The sequence below is a fragment of the Spinacia oleracea genome, chromosome 3 (genome assembly GCF_020520425.1).
Source record: "Spinacia oleracea cultivar Varoflay chromosome 3, BTI_SOV_V1, whole genome shotgun sequence".
Taxonomy (NCBI): domain Eukaryota; kingdom Viridiplantae; phylum Streptophyta; class Magnoliopsida; order Caryophyllales; family Amaranthaceae; genus Spinacia; species Spinacia oleracea.
In genome coordinates, this window is record NC_079489.1 from 92,922,094 (window position 1) to 92,941,413 (window position 19,320).

At 36.7% G+C, this 19,320-nt stretch overlaps 2 long non-coding RNA genes across 2 annotated transcripts; one reads left to right on the top strand and one right to left on the bottom strand.

The window, feature by feature from the left end:
• The first annotated feature begins 8,327 nt into the window (after positions 1 to 8,327).
• Positions 8,328 to 11,335, top strand: LOC110782548 (uncharacterized). Its single transcript, XR_002531943.2, has 3 exons — positions 8,328 to 8,501; positions 8,705 to 8,761; positions 11,058 to 11,335. It is a non-coding gene; the product is annotated as an uncharacterized lncRNA (long non-coding RNA).
• A 1,394-nt stretch (positions 11,336 to 12,729) lies between these two features.
• Positions 12,730 to 17,874, bottom strand: LOC110782525 (uncharacterized). The gene is made up of 5 exons (XR_002531933.2): positions 17,707 to 17,874; positions 17,522 to 17,555; positions 16,105 to 16,227; positions 15,831 to 15,946; positions 12,730 to 12,926 (listed from the first exon to the last, which is right to left on the bottom strand). It is a non-coding gene; the product is annotated as an uncharacterized lncRNA (long non-coding RNA).
• Between the last annotated feature and the right edge of the window lie 1,446 nt (positions 17,875 to 19,320).

Here is a 19,320-nt window from a genome sequence, read left to right on the forward strand (position 1 = left end):
GATCCAAGGTCCAAAATCCAATCCCGAGACCGTTCCCCTCCCGGAACTCGGTACAAAATACAACTTCCAAAATCCAATTTCAAAATCCAAGTTCAATCTCAACTAGTGGACTATCCCATTGGTCTTACTAGGCCTTTTCCACTCAAAATCATATAAGGCAAGTCAAATTCGGGCGCCGACCCACAAAACCGAGCATGCCGGGCCCCGTCCCGTAAAACCGGAATTCAAAAACCCGAGAAAGGCTTGTTTTTAGACGCAAATTCAAGTCTTAACCTCCAAGAAAACACTACACGCCAAACATCGTACTATTCGTACGAAGGTACACCCATACAAGACAAATCAAGGACGGCATCTTTCCGTCCTTTTTGGCGGCATTCAGGCCACGTCAGCAACGCCCAGCGCTGGCCTGGCGCCAGGCGCTGGCGTGTGCTGGTGTTTTGCACCATTTCCCTCCTATAAATACCCCTCATTTCCATCGAAAAAAGGGGGAGCACAACACATACAACGTCGTAATTTCGACATTACTCCTCACAATACAAACTTCAAAACTCTTCAAAACATATACAAAATTCCTAAATTCAAGAGCAATTGGGATCTCGTGCCTAAGACTAACTAGGTAAATCCGAATCCCATTTCAATCAATCATGCTATTTTGATTTCAAATGATTAGCAAGTTGGTGTTTTTGGCCATAAAAAACACCACTTGCAACAATCATACATGCTTTTTCAAAAATACAAACTTTTTCAAATACAAAATACAAACTTTCAAGATTCAAGGATGTTCAAAGTTGTTTAAATTCTTCTCTTTGAACTAGAATCACCTTCAAGTGTGGGGTAATCAAAGATGAGACCTTTTAGCATTTAAAGGTTTAGTCTTTTGAGATTCAAGACTCCATTTTTCAATATACAAGTTCAAGTTTTCAAATTTCAAAGATACTACCATGTTTAGGGTTGTTCATAACTACCTCTCTAAACTAGGATCATTTCAAGTTCAAATTTCAATCATTTCAAGTCCAAGTTTCAATCTTTTCAAGTTCAAACCTTTCAATATTCAAGTTTTCAATTTCAAGTTTAATATGCAAAATCTAGGACATTTGGGTTGAGCAACCTCTCCCAAGTTGAGATTTTTGGCTTTGAATTCGTGTCGGGCGCACTTATTTTTAAGGAGCCGGTTGGCGTTCGAATCTCATGTGCCCAAGTACAAATTTCAATCATGCACCTTTTAATATCGCAATTTCAATATCGCACCTTTCAATATCGCACTTTCAATATCGCACTTTCAATACCGTAATTTCAATACCGTAATTTCAATACCGCAATTTCAATACCGCAATTTCAATATCGCACTTTCAATTCCGCACCTTTACTTGCCTAGTCCATTTCTAGGCAATGTGGACCTACTCCCTAGTCCTTTTCTAGGGGGTGTTGTATTTACTAATTCCGCACTTTATTTAGTATTGTGATGTTGCTTTATGTGCTTTATTGCTTTCATCACCAACATGCTAAATACAACAAAATACAAAGGTTACATCACGCTTAACGAAGATATTTTTGGACAAACCGCCCTTAGGTTCTTTAAATCAATCTTTAAAGAAAAGTGACCACCGTACAATTAGAAATTCTATTTTGTTCTAAATTTCGAACCCACATAGTCTAATCTTAGGGTTTATTTTCGAAACAATGTTGTGCCAACGTACTTGAATATTTCTAAAGCTCGCCGAATAAGCATTTTCGTTCCCGAGCCCGGATCTCACCCATCCGTTTCAAGGATTCAAGGCCTTATCCAAAAATAGAGTCATTTTGCGGTCTTCCCAAACGGGACATAAAATAAAGTTTGGTGGCGACTCGTTCGAGGTGAAAAAACAATTCAACGGTTCTCTAAACGAACCACCGCGTGCCAACCCCCCCTTGTAGGAAACGGGGAAGATCAAAAAACCCCCTACAACAGGGTAATGACATTTACTTGGACCTCCATTCGGACTTTCTGGTGAAGTGAAGATGACACTGCTTTGAGGTCATGAATCCAAGGTCTTCCCAGTTGGAGATTGAAACTTGCTTTGATGTTGAGCACTTGAAAGCTCACTTTCCGCTCGATTGGCCCTGTGCGGAGTAGTAGAGTGAGAGTTCCCATTGCTTCCCGATGAGTGTTGTCATAGGCACGAACACCTTGGAGGAACTAGAAAAGTCACTAGGGGTGAAACCCAGATTTTTGGCAGTGCGGAGAGGACACACATTGATGGCCGATCCATTGTCCACCAGAGTCATGGGGATGATCTTGTCTTTGTATTCATCAGTCAGATAGAGAGCCTTGTGATGGCCTTCCCCCTTAGGTGGGAGGTCTTCATTAGTAAAGGTGATTCCTTCTTCCAGATTTGTAAGCAATCCGATCAATTCGTCAGGAGTGACTTCTGGGATGACATTCAGTTTGACCAGAGCGTTGATAAGAGCAGTGCGGTGCTCCACAGAGGAAGCCATGAGTTTCCAAATATTAACCTCTGCCTTAGTGCGCTTCAATTGCTTGATTAGAGGGTTCTCCTCGGCGGGTAGAGGAACATCTGTCGCTGGTGCCGTTCTGTTGGCTGGCTCTTGAATTCGACCAGACCTAGTCATGACTTGAACACTGTTTTCTGCCTTAGGGTCCAAATACCAGTCGACGCTTACAATTTCTCAGCATTCATCGTCAGAGATGCTTCCAACAGGAGGGTCCTGATATGTGTCTTCATCATCGCTGGCCCAGATCCCACAAATGTCTCCTTGAGGTAACCGAGATTCCGAGTTTTCACTTGGCTACACAAAGTGTGGTACAGACCCTTGATTATGAAATATTTCCTCTACCTTGAATGGGCCCACAACATGGAAAAGAGTTTCTTGATTGTCTTCGAGAGCCCTTATGCGAGCCTCAGCTTCCTCAACACGTTCATAGAGCTCTGCTACAGCTGCTGCTAGTGAAGTCATCTTGTGTAGGATCTCGAGAAGAGGAATCTGAGCACCTAGTTTGGACATGATTTTGAACTTTAGAACTTGAACTTCCCGACACATGATATGATATGCATGCAATGAATGAGACCTGGACTTGACTCTAAGTGTCACTCCGAAGATTCGTGATTTTGATTTTGTACTTGTATTCGGGATTTGCAACCCGTTGGAAATGTTTGAGAGGAGCGTTCATTCTTTTGTGAAAGTTGGCTCTTGTACTAGAACTTGGAATGTCGAAAAAGAGTATTTCGATCTATTGGAAATTGGACTTATTTGAAGGGGATTTCAACCCGCTCTAGGATTTGGAAATTGGACTTGTACTAGGAAATTGAATTTTCAAGGGAATTTCGACCCATTGGACTTGGAATATTTGAAGGGAATTTCAACCCGATTGAAAGGGATTGATTTTGTATTATTTAAAGGGAATCTCAACCCGTCAATATTTTAGGGGAGTTTCAACCCATTGGACTTGGAATATTTGAAGGGAATTTCAACCCGATTGAAATTTGTATTATTTCAGGGGATTTTCAACCCGATTAAACAATTGGACTTGTATTATTTCTGGGGATTTTCAACCCGTTGGAAATATTTGGAATGGGGTTTATATTATTTTAGGGGATTTTCAACCCGTCAATATTTTAGGGGAATTTCAACCCATTGGAATTGAAGTATCTGAAGGGAATTTCAACCCATTGGAATTTGTATTATTTCAGGGGATTTTCAACCCGATTGAACAAATGGACTTGTATTATTTCTGGGGATTTTCAACCCGTTGGAATTTGAGTTTGACTCGAAGTTTGAAATGGAAAAGGACGCATTTTGTATGTAGAACATGAAGCTTCGTATTTGGAAAATCCGGCATTATGTCGCCGTGGATTTGAGACATTGAATTTGGGAACTTGAAAGTCCGGCATTATGCCGCCGTGGACTTGGAGTGTAGGATTTGAGATTTGAAGGTTTGGAATTTTTGAACTTCGAGCTTGAGGTTTGAAATACGGAATGGAAAATTGGCATTACGACGGCATGTATTTGGAATATGAAGTTTTGAGCATACGACTTGAAATTCGAAAGATTGACATGGAATTTGAGGTTTGAAAGTTGGAGTTGAAAAGTTGGCATTACGCCGGTCATGAACTTTGGCATTTGAACTTTGAGGTTTTGAGACTTGGAATTGGCAACTTGACTTCGATGCTTGAAGACTTGAATGTTTGAAATAGGAAATCCGGCATGACGCCGTTGGATTTGAGTTTTGAACTTGAAATTTGACTAGGAAATTCGGAATTATGACGCCGTTGGATTTGAATTTGGAAATGGAAGTTTTGACTAGAAAATCCGGCATTATGGCACCGTTGGATTGAGTCTTGACTCGAAACTCGAAATTTGAACTAGAAAATCCAGCATTATGACGCCGTTGGATTTGGACTTGAAAATTGAGGTTTTGGACTAGAAAATTTGGTTTGAACTTTGAAACTCGGAATTTGGACTAGAAAATCCGACATTATGACGCCATTGGATTTGGACTTGACTTGGAAACTTGAGGTTTTGAAAATAGAAAATCCGGCATTACGACGCCGTTGGATTGCATTTTGAACTTGGAATTTTGACTCGAGAATCCGGCATTATGACGTCGTTGGATTGCATTTTGAACTTGGAACTTGTAATTTTGACTCGAGAATCCGGCATTATGACGCCGTTGGATTGATTTTGAATTTGTAGCTTGGAATTGAAAATCCGGCATTATGACGCCGTTGGATTGAACTTGAAATTTGACATTTGTGCGTGAGGCGTGTTTAAGGGTTTTGAATCAAAAGGAGTGACACTCCTAAAGACCCTAAAATCGGCGATTTAGATGCATGAGGTTTGAATGATGCTCTTAGGGGTTTGGTTTCCTAGTTGGAGGCTAATTGGTTTTGGCAAGCTAGAACTCGAGGTTAGCCATTTACGCGTGCAAAGACGCCCACACAATGCACAAGTAGCACGTTGTCACACTAATCATGAATATGAATGCGACATGCAAAGTTCTCAACCTAAGGTCGGTCTAAGTTTTGTATGATGCAAGTAGTCGGCTTTGGGTGTAAAAAAGGTACTTGGCTAAGAGACGGATCCGGCGACAAGCATTCACATCCGCCTAAGGGAAGTGTGTGTCGGCAGACGACCTCCATACTTGACATCGGGAATGTCAAGCAAATGCCAAGTTTTGATAGGCGCGGAAATGGTCACACACTTTGGTCGGGAACCGTATGGAGAGTCACCATTTCGTTGCCCCCGGGGCTAGCCCGAATGTAGAACACATCCGTTTGGGCAAAGGTAGAAATTCATTTTGCACAATATGCTTTTCGAAAAATGCATGAAATGCCTAGAAATTGAAATTGAAATCGTACTTGAATTTGTATTTGTAAAGCCCGTTTTTCGGCACTCGTTCACGAGGCTTGGGAGCATCCTTCTAGATGCAAAAACAGACTAACTCCCAACACGAAAAGTTGAGCAAAAGTGGGCGACAAGCCACTGTGAGCCACTGTCCTGGATGCAGGCAGTGGCGTTGGGCGCAGGGGCTGCGCTTGGCGCCAATGCTGGCATCCAGTACTTCGGCAGATCAGTGGCTGGTTGCTCGAAATCTGCTCTCATTTTCGAAATTGAAATTAGAAAAAATTTCCCCAGCAGAGTCACCAGAATTGTAGGGGGTGTTTTTATTTTCTCCCGTTTCCTACAAGGGGGGTTGGCACGCGACAGTTCGTTTAGAGAACCGTTGAATTGTTTTTGCACCTCGAAGGAGTCGCCACCAAACTTTATTTTAGGTCCCGTTTGGGAAGACCGCAAAATGACTCTATTTTTGGATAAGGCCTTGAATCCTTGAAACGGGTGGGTGAGATCCGGGCTCGGGAACGAAAATGCTTATTCGGCAAGCTTTAGAAATATTCAAGTACGTTGGCACAACATTATTTCCAAAATAAACCCTAAGATTAGACTACGTGGGTTTGAAATTTAGAGCAAAATAGAATTTCTAATTGTACGGTGGTCACTTTGCTTTAAAGATTGATTTAAGGAACCTAAGGCCGGTTTGTCCAAAAATATCTTCGTTAAGCGTGATGTAACCTTTGTATTTTGTTGTATTTAGCATGTTGGTGATGAAAGCGATAAAGCACATAAAGCAACATCACAATACTAAATAAAGTGCGGAATTAGTAAATACAAGACCCCCTAGAAAAGGACTAGGGAGTAGGTCCACATTGCCTAGAAATGGACTAGGCAAGTAAAGGTGCGGAATTGAAAGTGCGAAATTGAAATTGCGGTATTGAAATTGCGGTATTGAAATTGCGGTATTGAAAGTGCGATATTGAAAGTGCGATATTGAAAGGTGCGATATTGAAATTGCGATATTGAAAGGTGCATAATTGAAATTTGTACTTGGGCACATGAGATTCGAACGCCAAGAGGCTCCTTAAAAATAAGTGCGCCCGACACGAATTCAAAGCCAAAAATCTCAACTTGGGAGAGGTTGCTCAACCCAAATGTCCTAGATTTTGCATGTTAAAGTTGAAATTGAAAACTTGAATATTGAAAGGTTTGAACTTGAAATGATTTGAAATTTGAACTTGAAATGATCCTAGTTTAGAGAGGTAGTTATGAACAACCATAAACATGGTGTGATCTTGAAATTTGAAAACTTGAACTTGTATATTGAAAAATGGAGTCTTGAATCTCAAAAGACTAAACCTTTAAATGCTAAAAGGTGTCATCTTTGATTACTCCACACTTGAAGGTGATTCTAGTTCAAAGAGATGAATGTAAGCAACTTTGAACATCCTTGAATCTTGAAAGTTTGTGTTTTGTATTTTGAAAAGTTTGTATTTTCGAAAAAGCATGTATGATTGTTGCAAGTGGTGTTTTTTATGGAAAAAAACACCAACTTGCTAATCATTTGAAATCAAAATAGCATGATTAATTGAAATGGGATTCGGATTTACCTAGTTAGGCTTAGGCACGAGCTCCCAATTGCTTTTGAATTTAGGAATTTTGTATGTGTTTTTGAGGAGTTTTGGAATTTGTATTGTGAGGAGTAATGTCGAAATTACGACGTTGTATGTGTTGTGCTCCCCCTTTTTTCGATGGAAATGAGGGGTATTTATAGGAGGTAATGGTGCAAAACGCCAGCGCTTGGCGCCAGGCCAGCGTTGGGCGCTGCTGACGTGGCCTGAATGCCGCCAAAAAGGACGGAAAGATGCCGTCCTTGATTTGTCTTGTATGGGTGTACCTTCGTACGAATAGTATAATGTTTAGCGTGTAGTGTTTGCTTGGAGGTTAAGACTTGAATTTGCGTCTAAAAACAAGCCTTTCTCGGGTTTTTGAATTCCGGTTTTACGGGGCGGGGCCCGGCATGCTCAGTTTTGTGGATCGGCGCCCGAATTTGACTTAACTTATATGATTTTGAGTGGAAAAGGCCTAGTAAGTCCAATGGGATGGTCCACTAATTGAGATTGAACTTGGATTTTGAAATTGGATTTTGTATTTTGTACCGAGTTCCGGGAGGGGAACGGTCTCGGGGATTGGATTTTGGACCTTAGATCTTGGAGGTGTTCTTAGCAATTGGGATTTCCGCCTGGAGTTACTCCAATCGCCTAACAAGGATAATGGTATTGTCATCATCCCAAAGGGGAGACACAAATTATGTGTCTACAACATTCAAGTCCCTTGCATCCAGGCATTTCAGAAGAATGCAAGATGGCAATTCAAGGATGAGGTGGGTACTTGGTCTCATAATGGACTACTCAATACCAAATGATCCCACATATTACACCATGTATGATTTCATTCACATCGATGAGAAATGGTTCTATCTAACGCAAAAAGTCAAAGAGTCTATTTAGCAAACAATGAACCATTTCCACACAGAAAGGCAGAATCAAGAACGAATATTTCAAAGTTCATGTTCATGGCAGCAGTAGCAAGGCCAAGGTGGGAAGAAGATGGGCAGTGTGAGTTTGATGGCAAACTAGGTATATTTCCATTCACAGATGCAGTGGCAGCAAAGAGAACATCCAAAAACAGAGTGAAGGGGACAATTGAGACAAAAGCAATCAAGTTAGTTAATTAGATTGCAACTAGGGCCATGCTAATCAACTACTTAATCCCAGCAACTAAAGAGAAATGGCCACCACATGTCACTACAACAAAGTTGGGCTATAGCAACGCTGCTTTAGCAACAATTTTATTACTGTTGCTATAAGTATGTTTATAGCTACGGTTTTATGTCGTTGATAAAGTTACATTTTAACTTTAGAAAATCGTTGCTATAGAAATATATAGCAACGACATGTAAATCGTTAAGTTGAATAAAGTATAAATGGGTAAAAAAAAAAAAAACTAAAGTCGCTTACTAAAACTAAAAGGAAATTTTCATTGAAGCGGGTTTGAGAAACTAAAAGGGTTTTTTTTCTCACGGTTTTAACCTAGATTTACAAAACTGATAATCATATCTTCGATTGTTCTTCTTCTTTTTCTAATCGCCGTTCTTCTGCAGAGCTTTGGTAAGCCTCCTTCTCCTTTCTTCTTTATTAAATTTAATTTCATCATCAACTAGTTGCTTGATTTTCAAAATTGGGCACCTTCTATTCATCTATTTTCTATAATTGAGTTTGGAATTCGTTAGATTGGAATTATCGTTGATTTGGTTTAGCGGGTTAACAATTGATTAATTGATATATTAAATTGAATGGGCACCTTCATCTAGGTTCACAAAACTATTCATCGTCTCTTTGACTATTTGCCGTTCTTCAACGGAACTTTGGTAAGCCTCCTTCTCCTTCTCCTTTCTTATTTATTTATTTATTTTAATTTCTTCATTATCATCTCTTTGCTGAAATTTCGAAAATTGGGCACCTTCTATTCATCTATTTCTTAAAATCTGCTTTCGGATTTGTTTGATTGAAATTATAGTTGGTTTAGCGAGCTAATAATTAATTGATATATCGAACTGAATGGGCACCTACATTTAGTTGATGTAATTGAGTTTTGAATTCTGTATGGTAGGAAGAGAACAATATTTTAGGTTTTCAAATTAGTTGTTGTGGTGCTTTATGTTTTCGTTGCAGTTGTGGATTCCGTTTTTTTGGGGCTGTTCTGGTGCTATGTTTTTTATGTTTTGTGGTGCAGTCAGGTTTGCAGGGTATTGGTTCTGTTAATGAAGTAGGGTGTTACTTGTTTCTTGCCGTTCTTTTGTTTGTTGGAGCCCTAGTTTTCTGTTATGGGTGATGAGATGTTTGTGCACTGTAGGTCTTGATGATTATTTTGCAAAGGATTCTATTGAGGGACAAATTTATGCTTTTGGTGTTTGATAATCGTGGAATTATGGTGTTTGATGATTGTGAAATTATGATATAATTAGGAAGTAAGAACACGTCTTATTTGTGGATTATGACATAATTAAGAAGTAAGTCTATTCTTGTTTGTGACAGTCATGTCTCCCCTTGCCTTTAATTCCTAATGCTGCTACTATATACTATTATGACTAGGTATAAGTTCATGTCTCCCTTGTGGTTAATAGCCACACGCTCTAACCAATTCAGCTATTCAAGCTTGTAGGTGCATTTACCTAATCAAAACTTCAAATTTGCTGGAAAGATAACTGAGATTAACAAGTTTTCACACAAATTCACCAAAATATTCTACGACCTAAGCATAAAATCATTTGCCAAAATTGCAAAAACGAACTTGTACGAACTTGTCAGAGAAAAAGCAAGTAAAAGTAATGGGAACTACATAATTCATTATCCTAAAATTAGTGAGAATTAATGAGAGAAGTTCCGGAAAATAGGAAGTTTATGGAGAGAGATGGAATGAGCTAGAACTTCAAATTTTCTTGGAATTTTGTTGTTCAAAATGTTTGTGCTTGTTTATGTATAGCGGAAGCAGGAAATTGGTAAATGAAAAATAAAATAACAAGAAAATAACCTAACACTGAGTTCATTTTGGTCTGTTCTGCTTGAATTTTTTGTAGCTGTTATGTTCTCAGTTAGCAGATTTTGATATGCTAGTAGTTGTTCTATTTCCGCAAGGGTAGCTTCTGGTTGCTGGTGTGTTCAAGCAATATTATAGCAAGTTTCTTTTGGGCTGAGTGGTTTTCAGCTGCAGTTCTGCAAGTGTTTTGTTCAGGTAGTGGGGGGGGGGGGGGGGGGGGGAGGTTATATACAGTATGACTTGTACATACTTTCAAATATTAGAGATTAGCTAGTACTTCTTTGTTCTAGTATCTCACAAACAGACTCTAGGAAAACCATAGTAATACACATGTTTATCATAAATTTTGCACATCATAGCCCTAGAAATAGGTTTAATTTCAGTAGGCAAATCTTCTCCTGACCAAGTGTGAGTTTTGAGGGATTTGGTTTCAGTAGCTTGAATAAAAATATGCACCTTCTCTTGAGGATTGTCTCTTCGAAATTTTCGTTGAAGTACATAGTTATGTTCTGGTTGCATCTTCATCTGGATTACGTTTTTCATTTTTTTCCATGCTATGTACTACGGTGTAGTTCTTTAGTCATAATACTCCCTTTGTATAAAAGAATACAGAGTACAGACCTCCCTAATTTTTTTAATATCTAATGATAAATGCTATTAATAATAACTTATATCCAATTCCCAGTTTAGTTCTGCTTTGCTCAATAGCAATTATGGTCTTTCTGAGCTCTAATCATGTGACTTTAATGTGTTGCATCTTATAATACATGAGCTCTAATCATGTGACTTAAATGTGTTGGTCTAATCAGGTGCTGCTGTTTTCTTGTAATGTGTTAGTATACCATGCTAAATATGGCTGTGTTCTAGTAATGTTGAGCAGTTTGTGTCTTTTGGAAGTTGGATTTGTACTAGATTCGGTCTCTCTACGAAACTTTCATATGAAATTAGGTAATTTAGATGTGCTCCTCGTTTAAGTTTCTCCCTATTTCTTTTTTCTTTATCCTTCGGATCATGTGTTATTTGCTAGTTTTATTTCACTTTTATGTCATTCATTAATTGTATTATTTCTTTTTAATTACATGCAATAATTTTTCTTATTATATTGCCTATCATTTTTCTGTTTACAGGATGGTAGGAAGAGCATAGATTGAAGTTCATGTGGACTGTGTTTGGACGAATAAATTAAATGTTAGATAGATTCTAGATTTCTTGAACTATTAGTTCTTTTTGGAGATTCATTAGCTTTCTTAATTGATGTATTTATATTATAGTAATGGTTTTTTTATTAGAATGATCGTTAAGGATATTTTATTTTTAAATTTTATTTCTTGACAAAGAGAACAATGGATATTTTATTGTAAAAAAAAGTAAAACTTAATTTGAAATTAATGTTTTACTTTTGAAATAGGTGGATATTTTGGCATAATATTTTTAATTTTAACGAGCTACCAAATAAATATATATGAAATTGTTGCTATAAGTTTGTGTTAAAGTGTCGCTAATTGTATCAAGAAAAGTTGCTGTAGACTCACATAAAAGTGTCGTAATAGTTGTGTCAAGAAATGTTACAAAAGATTCACATAAAAATACCGCAATAGTGTAGCAAAAAGTGTTGCTATAGACTCGTGTAAAAGTACCGCAATAGCTATAGCAAGAAATGTTGCTATAGACTCTAAAAGTGTTGCAATATTAGAGAAACAAACGTTGTCAAAGATTGTTGTTAGTGCTGCTATACATAATAAAAGCGTTATCTTAAACATTAAAAGTGTTTCTTGAAATCATAAATAATTGTTACTAAAACTCAATAACTGTCGCCTTAGATATAATAAAACTATTGGCAAAAGCTAAAAACCGTTGCCTAAGAAAAGCGTTGCTAATGATATCTATGGCAGCAGTTTTATAAAGTTGTTGCCTAAGGTACATTGTTGCTGTAGAGATATAGCAGCGCCACCTATTGGCAACGCCATATAAACCGTTGCTATAGGTCTATGGCAACATTTAATGGATGTTTGCCAACATATTTAGGCCGTTGCTATAGCCCTATTTTGTAGTAGTCATGAGGGGGAAAAAGTGATATACATCATTCAAGACAATGCAAAGGCACACATTTTGCAATTTGATCAAGAATGGCAGCAACACTACAAGCAAGATGGGTTTACATTGATATTGACTCAACAGTCAGCAAACAGTCCAGATTGCAACATATTGGACTTGGGGTTTTTTAGGTCAATTCAATCACTTATGCACAAAAAGATGCCTAAAACAGTGGAAGATTTAAGTGGTGCAGTGCACTAGAGGAAAAAACCTCAAGTGCGGGCTCATTTTAAGGGGTTTAGTGCGGGCTTTTACATGTGCAGCACATGGCCTGCCCGCACTTGATGTTTTTCAAGTGCTGCCAAAATATTGGCAGCACTTGATGTTTCAAGTGCTGCCAATTTAGAAAATGAGCCCGCACTTGACATATTTGTGCTGCCAATTTTAGAAAATGAGCCCGCACTTGACATATTTGGTGCTGCCAATTTTGAAAATGAGCCCGCACTTGACATATTTGGTGCTGCCAAATTTTAAAATGAGCCCGCACTTGACATAAAAATGGGCAGCACAAGCATAAAAATGAGCCGCAATTGATATATAAATGAGCCGCACTTGGCTTATAAATGAGCCGCACTTGTCCTATAAATAAGCCGCACTTGATCTAGATTTGTTGTATAACCGATTTCCCTACTACATATTAGAATTGGACCATGCTACTGATTAACATCCATACGTCATATAAAATCTATCCAATTTTATAGATAATTAAATTAAATAGTATATATAATTGTAAATATAAAAGTAGTTTACATTGCAATTATATGAAAAACTAGCATCCATAATTTAAGGTTCAATACAAGAAAATATCAAAGACAATCACTACTAATGAAGTTTGCCAACATTTCTCGAATTTCATCTATCTCCTCAAAGGTGAAAGGCCGCTCTCTCGGATAATTAAATACCTTTAAAATATCAACCATCAAAAAATATATATACACTTTAGTTATATTATAAATATTGAATCGTACAATAAATCAAGACTTAATTTGTTCATAACAAAGAAATAATGAACCGTATAATAATAAAAATGGCTAATTTCGATCCCAACTTTCAACTAATGAACTTAAATGAGTATTTTAAAGTCTTTCCATGTTTAATACAACTAGTTTTATGTTTCAAAGACTCATTCTCACCCATTTTGGTGAAGTTATGCACAATTATGCCTCGTTAGTTAATTATCAGTCACATTTTGACTAAAATGGCTAATTTCGATCCCAACTTTTAACTAATAAACTTAAATGAGTATTTTAAAGTCTTTACATGTTAAATACACCTATTTTATGTTTCAAAAACTCATTCTCACCCATTTTGGTGAAGTTATGCACAATTAAGCCTCGTTAGTTCATTATCGGTCACATTTTGACTAAAATGGCTAATTTCGGTCCCAACTTTCAACTAATGAACTTAATTGAGAATTTCAAAGTCTTTCCATGTTTAATACACTTATTTTATGTTTTAAAGACTCATTATCACCCATTTTGGTGAAATTATGCACATTTAAGACTCGTTAGTTCATTATCGGACACATTTTGACTAAAATGGCTTTTTTCGGTCCCAACTTTCAACTAATGAACTTAAATGAGTATTTCAAAGTCTTTTCATGTTTGATACACTTAGTTTTATGTTTCAAAGACTCATTCCCACCCATTTTGGGGAAGTTATGCACATTTAAGCCTCGTTAATTCATTATCGGTTACAATTTGACTAAAATGGCTAATTTCGGTCCCAACTTTCAACTAATGAACTTAAATGAGTATTTTAAAGTCTTTCCATGTTTAATACACTTGGTTTTATGTTTGAAAGACTCATTCTCACCCATTTTGGTGAAGTTATGCACATTTAAGCCTCGTTAGTTCTTTATCGGTCACAATTTGACTAAAATGGCTAATTTCGATCCCAACTTTCAACTAATGAACTTAAATGAGTATTTTAAAGTCTTTCCATGTTTAATACACTTAGTTTTATGTTTTAAAGATTCATTCTCACCCATTTTGGTGAAGTTATGCACATTTAAGCCTCGTTAGTTCATTATCGGTCACATTTTGACTAAAATGGCTAATTTCGGTTCCAACTTTCAACTAATGAACTTAAATGAGTATTTCAAAGTCTTTTCATGTTTGATACACTTAGTTTTATGTTTAAAATACTCATTCTCACCCATTTTGGTAAATTTATGAACATTTAAGCCCCGTTAGTTCATTATCGGTCACATTTTGACTAAAATGGCTAATTTCGGTCCCAACTTTCAACTAATGAACTTAAATGAGAATTTTAAAGTCTATCCATGTTTAATACGTACACTTAGTTTTATGTTTGAAAGACTCATTCCCACCCATTTTGGTGAAGTTATGCACATTTAAGACTCGTTAGTTCATTATCAGTCACATTTTGACTAAAATGGCTAATTTCGGTCCCAACTTTCAACTAATGAACTTAATGAGTATTTTAAAGTTTTTTCATGTTTGATACACTTAGTTTTATGTTTCAAATACTCATTCTCACCCATTTTGGTAAATTTATGCACATTTAAGCCTCGTTAGTTCATTATCGGTCACAATTTGACTAAAATGGCTAATTTCGGTCCCAACTTTCAACTAATGAACTTAATTGAGAATTTTAAAGTTTTTCCATGTTTAATACACTTAGTTTTATGTTTGAAAGACTCATTCCCACCCATTTTGGTAAAGTTATGCACATTTAAGCCTCGTTAGTTCATTATCGGTCACATTTTGACTACAATGGCTAATTTCGGTCAACTAATGAACTTAAATGAATATTTTAAAGTCTTTTCATGTTTGATACACTTAGGTTTATGTTTCAAAGACTCATTCTCACCCATTTTGGTAAAGTTATGCACATTTATGCCTTGTTAGTTCATTATTGGTCACATTTTGACTAAAATGACTAATTTCGGTCCCAACTTTCAACTATTGAACTTAAATGAGTATTTTAAAGTTTTTCCATGTTTGATACACTTAGTTTTATGTTTTAAAGACTCATTCTAACCCATTTTGGTGAAGTTATGCACATTTAAGCCTTGTTAGTTCATTATCGATCACATTTTGACTAAAATGGTTAATTTCGGTCTCAACTTTTAACTAATGAACTTAAATGAGTATTTTAAAGTCTTTCCATGTTTAATACACTTATATGAGTAGTTTTATGTTTAAAATGAACCAAATTCCTTATTTGATCATTAACTAGTATAAACTATGAGTTCTGAATTGTGTTAAATGTGATGCAAAAACATATGAAGTGTTTTCACAATTCCAATATTTAAACAATAAGGAATACCAACCAAAACACTCCAGTAACATGACATTGAAGCATTGGCTTGATAACAGCATGGAATTCTGAGATATTAGGAAACATCCCTCCCATGATGCAAACTCATTAGTAGAGGCCTTAAATAACATTAACTTCTAAATCATTTTAGGTGTTATTAGACTTGTTTCTGCCCATAAATAACACTTACAAGTACAAGTAACAACAAAGAAACCCACGAGTCATTGCAAAGTGAAGGAAATAACCAAGAATTTATGTACCACCAACATGATCAAAATCATAACCGCAACTTGAAAAGAATTATACACGATATATTCTGTAAAGTTTAATAACCGTCAAACAATAGATTGTATTTCCTATGCATTCCATTATGTTATATTGTACTCGATCAAAATCATAACAAGAAGTTAATTCAAAACGTATTTTCTAATTTTTCAAATAAATGTATTTCCTATGCATTCCATTATGTTTCAAATATATGTTGATTGCTCAAGCTTTACCAAAAGAGGGAATATACTTACTTGCAGAGATCGAAGCGTGGCCAGGTTATCTTAGAGCAGCTATCAGGCCACGACAATGTGTACAACATAGGCAATCGCATATCAGGCAACCTTACTGTGCGAGAACTGCTGAGTTCCTGTCATGAGAGAGGTTAGTGGAAGAATATCAGAGACATCGAAGACAAATGATATGATATCTTATGCTTTTTTATTACTAGAACCTAAGTCCTAAGGAAATAATCCAAGATTGTTCCTTTTTTCTGGTTTGTTCTGCTTATAGAATAGGATAACTTACTCCAAAGTTTCTTGTTCCTGCTGCCTCATGCTCTACCTAATGCAGGCAGTGCAACCAAAGTAAACAAGTTTAACATGTTCGGTCGTTTTCTTCCTTTGTTACGTAGACCTGTCTTCAATTTTCCTGCCAAATAAATCTGTATTATGCTAGGAGGTTGTAGACCCTTATAGCTTACAGGACTTGCAGTAACACTGACAGTAATGCAGTAGAAATTATGTAACAGCATGACCTTTCTGGTCGTTTGAAATTTCTCTGTTGGTACTTTGTGGTGTGTGAAACAACAAAACTCTACAGATCTAGAACTCACACCCCAACTGAATTCGACGCAAGTACACTGAACGAAGTTGATAAAGTCAAAAGTACAGAATAGTTTTAGCTCAGATGTGTTTCTACTTTCTAACTCTATATGTGTAGATGCAATCACTTTGTTGTCCAATCTTTTTATCATTTGCTCTTCATACCAAAACTGGGTTAGCTGGACAATTTTTTTCCCTAAAGTAAACATGCTTCTGCTGACCATGTTATACTTTTCATTTTGGCTTGTTTTATGAATCTGAATCTAGTGATCATTGTTTCTGCAGGAGAAGATGCTGACACAAGAGAATGACCAGTTGAAGGACGAGGTAGATATCAGTTTTAAAAAAACTAACCTAAGACTGCAGTTTACATATAAGGTACATCTTATGGTCAGCATTAGGTAGAGCATGAGGCTAACTATTGAAACACATACTGACACTTATGTGTTTCAGTTCCCAAACCAGATGTTGTCGTTCTCCCTCACCAGAAAACTTCCAAATATAACAATGAAAAATCAATCCAATAACAACTAATGGTGAGATGGTCTCGCAATAAGCTAACTATTGAAACACATACTGACACTTAACCGAAAATTTACCAGGAAAATTGATCACAGAATGTTCCTAAACTGCTAAACGACATTGGTGGAATTAAGATACAATGAGACGGACTCACTTAAGAGTTTGTGATCAATCAATTGAACTATAGTGACGAAACCAACAGAATATGAATTACCAAACGATTTCAACATTACAGCGTTTAAACATCATCTTTTTTGCTACATAACATCAATTCAACAAGCTCTACCACAATATCAAATAATTTACTACTCCCAAGTTCATAGCAGCTAATAATTGACAATAAATTCAATTAAAACACACAAATTTGATTGCATACAAATTCTGCGGCTCGCTCCAGTAATCCAAACAACAGAATATGGATATCAACAAACAATTTCCACATCACAGCGTTTAAACATCATATTGTTTTTGCTACATACGCACCAATTCAACAAGCTTCACATCCATATCAAAAAAATTACTAGTCTGAAGTTCACAGCAGCTAATAATTGACAATAGAAGCAATAAATTCAATCAAAACACAAAAATTGATCGCATACCGATTCCACGGCTAGCTCCAGTGATCCAAACTACCTACAAAATATTTGCATAAAAATGAATAATTGACGAAAAATGAGAGGTCCTCCAATGTCCATGAAATTGGAGTAAAGAAATTGATTAGGGAGGAGGATTGAAGAGAAAAATCGCCAAAAATAACCAGAAAAAAAAAATTCGATGAATAAACCTGAATTAGTCTGATCTGGAAGAGGGTAGAGATCAACGGCGGTGGGGGAGATCGATCTCCTGCGGTGAAGAAGCGACGGCGACGACAGAAAGAAGCTGAAGAGGAAGAGGTCGAAGAATCGAGGAGAGAGAAAACGAATGCGCGCTTCTCTGATTTTAGAATTTCTTTTTTTTTTTTTGTAATATTTTAGGAATTTTATGTGCGGCTTTTGTAAAATGAGCCCGCACTTGAGTTCAAAGCCCACATTTGAGTTTAAGTGCTGCCAATTTTTTAAAATAGCCCGCACTTGTGAAAAGGTATTTTATCTTTTATTTTTCATGCTCTCAAGTGCTGCCAATTTACTAAATGAGCCTCACTTGAAGGGAAGAACATGACGATTTTTCCTCTAGTGTTGATTGACTCATTTAATGAACTGCATGAAAAGACTCTATCTAATGTGTGGATGTCACTTCATTATGTTGGAAATGAAATTCTGAAACACAAGGGGGACAACAACTACCAACTCCCACACAACAAGAAAAAGATTTTAGAAGATGAGGGCAATCTACCAGAACAAGTGAATGCACCAAGGTGGGCTGTGAATGAGTGCACACAACTTGTTGAAGAATGGATAGCAAATCAGTGAAGCACAGAGCAAACAAATAGATTACTTTTTGTGTTTTGGGGACATGTTTTGAAAGTTACAAAAAGAAATATTATGTCACTTTTGTAAGTTTGAATGAAAGCATCACATGTAAGCAAAACATTTTGGAAGCAACATATATTTTGATAGAATGAATGAATTTATTGTTGTTAATCATAGTTTTGTTTTTGTTCATCATAATCACATTCATGTTTTAATCTAGTGTAACTGAAACACAAAACATTAAATGAATGAATCAGCCAATCCTTAAATCATGAAGGAACATAATTACATGCATACATGGGGACATGAATTAATTTTCAAGGCAAGGCATGAACAAGACAGCAAAGGCAAGGACTATAAGGCAAGGCATGGAACAAGGGGACATGAAAGAACAAGGATAATAAGTAAACATCCATTCCTTCAACCATCAAGGCAACATAATTACATCATTGTTGTTGTTCTCGGTTTTTAGTTGTTTTCATCATTGAATCCTATGATTTTAATATCCTGCTACCAAATGGAGTAAATGACTAACACAAACATAAATGGGAAAGGAAACTCAATCCATTTGATAGAGGATACTAAGAGTTCAGGACACTCAGGACATGCAAAATCACTTCTCCAAACACATCGACTTCTAAGTGGAATGAATGCATATCACATCATTTTCAGATGGAAAATCTTCTCACTTAGAAGCCAATGCGCCAGCAGAAGTAATATTCGAGTTACACAACCATTTTATCATTGAACAAGGCAACAAGAACAAGGCAGCAAGAACAAGGCATCAATGAACAAGGCCGCAAGAACAAGGCAGCAAGAACAAGGCAGCAAGAACAAGGCATCAAGAACAAGGAAGCAATAACAAGGCATCAAGAACAAGGAAGCAACAACAAGGCATCAAGGAACAAGGCAACAAGAACAAGGCAACAATGACCAAGGCAGTAAGAACAAGACAGTAAGAACAAGGCAACAAGAACAAGGAAGCAAGA